Raw genomic sequence first — 4,755 nt, 5'->3', positions numbered from 1 at the left:
CTTCTGGGTGGGTCCTCCAGCGTTTGGCACTTTGGAATCCCTCTGCTATAGACAGAAAATTTGTGTCTCCCTCTGTTCTCCCAGTTCATTTGTTGAAATCTTAACCCCCATGTGATGGGGTTAGGAGGTGTGGCCTTTGGAAGGTGCATAGGTCATGAGGGTGGACCCCTCGTGAGTGGGATTACTGCTCTCATGGAGGAGACCTTCGAGAGCTCCCTCCCCACTTCTGCTACATAAGACTCAGCCAAAAGGTGGTCACAGACAAGAAAGAGGCTCAGTCCAGACACCCAGTCTGTCAGTGCCTTGAGCTTGGATCTCCAGCCTCTAGAACTGTGAGAGAAATGTTTCTTGTGTACCGGCCACCCCGTCTGTGGAATTTATAGCAGCCAGATGGATGAAGATGGAGAGAAGAAGAGAAGGCAGAGTCTACCCTGTGATGGATCGCATCACCTCCCAGTGCCTCTCCTGTACTTGGGAGCGGGCAGATGGTCTCTGTCCTGAGATTTAACAAGAAGTAATGAATGAGAAGTAATTTATTAACTAATGTTTGAGGAGGGGAAAGAGGATACATGCTGTATTTCCTCCCACCCCATGGTGTCCTCATGCTTCCTTAATGATGTCCTGTGTACATGTGGCTCTGTGCATGGCTATGTGTGTCGATGTCTGGGGACCTAGTGCTACCTGGCATGAAGGAACCCACGGGTAGAGAATGTGCTGGGGCTGTGGGTACCACTGTGCCCCAGTCTGCCTTCACTCCCATATGTGTCCTATGGGCTTTTCCAAGTGCTGGTTTCTGACACCTAGCAAGTTCCTGTTGTTGTTCTGACCGCATCCAGGAGGAGTCCCATTGTCTGAGCTGATATGAGGGCATGCAGATCAGTGTCCATGGACATAGGGAAGAGAGAGAGATGGGAAGCACGGCATTGCTTCAGCGAATGGCCTCCAGAATGCTGACTACATTTCTGCCTTTCAGTGCTTAAGGGCAGACCTCACTCTGCACGGTTGGAGGAGACCCAAGATTGCCCGAGAAGTTCATGTTTCCTTTCAGATTGTTAGGCATTTTGACACTCTTACATGGAAGGTCACCCTTAAACATTCAATCAGGTTCTGGGCTGTGGCTGGTGGTCACCGACGCTGACAATGGGACGGGCACTATCAGTGACACGGATGGACTTGGTGAAGGTTGTTAAAGCATCTTCTGTGTACTAGGGTTTGTTGAGCATGTGTGGGCAGCTTCCAGCATCCTCCTGCTTTGGGATCAGGCTACCTCACAGCCAGGGAGCCACTCCTGAGCACAGTGAGTAGCCGAAGGGCAGGGGTGGGGAACTTAGAATTACTTGGTTCCATTTGAGTTGGCAGTGTAGTATTTAATGACAAGACTTTAATATTCTGTGTACCAATTTTTCATTTGAAAATAAAATACCACTTCATTTTACATGAGCAGATCTAGTGACAATAATGCATTTCTTTACAAATATTAGCCTATTATACATCTCAAGTCAGTTGCACATAATTGCATTTCACCAACTCTACATAATACTTTAATTAAAACTAGGATAATTAAAATACAGTTTTAATGAACAATAAATTCTGAAGTTGTCAAGCCTAGAATGTGTTATGTGAATCATACCTTGCTCTCTTTTTAGCTGCTAAATCGGTATCCACATTACATTTTGCAATGGCAATGATCTGAGTGGGAGGCATTCTTTAAATGCTTCTAATAAATGATAGATTTCTTTGTGGCTGTCATATATCTCTCTGTCCCCCTTGCATACAGTCGATTGTTTGCTACTAGTTATAAACCCTAGAAGCAAGGAAAAGTTTTTCTTTGTGTTTCCCCCCAGTTTTATTGAGATATAATTAACATATAGCATTCTATTAGTTTTAGGTGAACAGTGTAATGATTTAATATATGTATTGCAAATGATCACCACAGTAAAGCTAGTTAACATTCATCACCACACAGAGTTACAACATTTTTCTTCTATTGAGAACTTCTAAGATTTACTCTGTTCGCAACTTTCAAATATATGGTATTCTTTTTTTTTCCCCCAGAGAGAGAAAGAGAGAGAGAGAGTGCGCAGCACGCACAAGCGGGGATGGGGGGGAAAGGAAAGGGAAAAATCTCAAGCAGACTCCGTGCTTATAATGGAGCCTGATGTGGGGCTTTACCTCACGACCCTGAGATCTTGACCTGAGCCAAAATCAAGAGTAAAACTCTGAACCAACTGCACCACCCAGGTGCCCCTACAATATTGTATTCTCAACTACAATCACCATGTACGTTATATGCCCAGAACCTACTTATCTTACAACTGGAAGTTTATACCTTTTGGACCCCTTCACCCCTTTTTCCCCCTACCTCCACCTCTGGTAATCACCAAATTGTTTCCTTTACGAATTCAGGTGGTTTTTGTTTTTGTTTTTTTTAGATCCCATGTGTAAGTGAGCTCATACTGTATTTGTCTTTTTGTGTCTCACTTACTTCAAGCAGCATGATGTCCCCTGGGTTCATCCATGTTACCACAAGGGACAGGATTTCTTTCTTCATTAAGGTTGAATGCTACTCCATCACATATGTGTGTGTGTGTGTGTGTGTGTGTGTGTGTGTGTGTGTGAAAGTATACACTACATCTGCTTCACCCATTCATGGGTCGATGGACACTTAGTTTGTTTCCATGCCTTGGCTGTGGTGAACGTTGCCGCAGTGAACACGGGCTACACACATCTCTTTGAGACAGTGATTTCATTTCCTTCAGATCTATACCCTGCAGTGGAATCACTGGATTGTGCACTAGTTTTGCTTTTCATTTTTGGAAAACCTCCAAACTGCCTTCCACAGAGGCTACACCAGTTTACATTTCCACCAGCGGTGCGCCAATGTTCCCTTTCTCCACATCCTCGCCAACACCTGTTACCTCCTGATAATACCAACCCTAAGAGGCATGAGGTGAGATCTCGCCGTGGTTTTGATTTGCATTTCCCTGATGATCAGTGATGTTGAGCACCTTTTCATGTAACTGTTGGCTGTTTGAATATCTTCTTTGGAAAAGTGCGTACTCGGCTCCTTTGCCCGATTTTAATTGGATTGTTTCTTTGTTTTTGAAGGCTCGGCAACTTAGCAAAACACTTGGCCATCCCAAATAGTGAGTGTTTATTAGATGAATGGATAAGTATTTCCTGAATGAATACGTAGTAGTAGTTGACCCATTCTGGGGAGATAGTGCGGGACAGTGTACATTAAATTAAGACTCAGAAAACTATGGTCCTGGTCTCAGCTCCGTCAGTTAGGAGCTACATGACCTTGACCAAGTCCTTTAACTATTCCCAGCCAAGGTATTATAGTGGGACATCTCAAACGGAGAGAGTAGTAGCTACCCTACCAAGCTCTTGGAATTACTACAGGGAACATGCATTTGCTGGGTAAAATTATAGATGTGAAAATGCTTTCTAACCTGTAAATGTAATGTACCGCTCTTAGTCTCTATCATTAAGTCCTACCCCCTTGGCTTCCCCCAGTTATAATGTCCTTGGAGATTCAAGCAGGTCTCGGTATTGGCTGGGTAATTAGGGAAGCATTGCTTCCTGTGCATCTAATGTGTAGATCATTACACAGTCAAATGTAAGTGACTTTTATTAGCTTCTCTTTTGGATTATCAGGGCCACTGGTTATCTCTCCCAAATACAGGTCACTGATTCATTCACTTGTCTCTTCATTTAACAAGTACCCAATTGCACTGGCATCATCCATGAAAGTTACTCTTGAAGCACCAGATTCTCTAGAAAGGAAATATGCTTTGGACTCTGGCCAAGGGGATACTGCTATAGTTAATAAGTCAAGAAGACTTTGTAACACTGTTTCCTTTGTAATCACACATAGGGCCTGGCCCCTGAGGGCAGCTTCTAGTGATGCTCCAGGATGCATGTCATCTTGTATATCCAAGGAGAGCCAGTGCTCAGAGTGCAGTTCAGTTCATACGGGCACCTTGGGGGCTCTGTGTCATGGCAAGACAGGTCTCATCTGGGCTTGCCCCAGAGTCCTTGGGCAGAAATCTTGGCTACCAAAGTGAAGTTATCTCACACAACAGAGGAAGGGAATGAGCATCAGGAAGGAAGGGATGTGGTCAGAGCTCAGGGAAAGTCACCTTATGTGTGACTCATAGTGTGTGTGCACTTCAGGGCTAGGACCATGAGGAGGCTGTGATGTGCAGAGGCTGAGGCACTGGGGGAATGGGGCGGGTCAAGAAAGACAAACAGATGAGTGGTGGGCCAGCTCGATGGCAGGAGGTGCTGTTAGAGTTGGCAGCCTGTGTCCGCAGGTGGGAAGAGAAGCATTTCCAGGGATGGGCCAGGGAGCGGGGTGGGGGTGTACAGTAGAGCCTGCAGAGTCCTTGAGATCATATTTTCAAAGGGGATCAAGGAGCACAAACTGCCAGTTGAAGACCCCACACAGATGGAGATTGGGCGGGGGACAGGGTAGGCTTTAGAAAGCACATGACATTTAAGTAAGAAGGGCTGACTGGGAGAACCGGCTGGATTCTTTAATCATTTTCTGACTCTGGGCAGAACTAACTTAATAACTGAGCAACTCAGCTCCATCACCTGTGACGCGGGGTGAAAGCAGTGTCGTGACTGTCTGATGTGACACACACTGCTACTATGTCGGCTGGGGCTCTGCTGTGCCGTGGGCCAAGCGGGCTGGCCTCTGGGTGTGGGTGCTGTGCAGCCTGTGTGGACCCTGTGGAGAATCGCGTG

Source organism: Lontra canadensis, unplaced genomic scaffold, assembly GCF_010015895.1.
Source record: "Lontra canadensis isolate GAN:19392208 unplaced genomic scaffold, GSC_riverotter_1.0 scaffold45, whole genome shotgun sequence".
NCBI lineage: Eukaryota > Metazoa > Chordata > Mammalia > Carnivora > Mustelidae > Lontra > Lontra canadensis.
Note: the sequence above shows the minus strand (reverse complement) of the source record.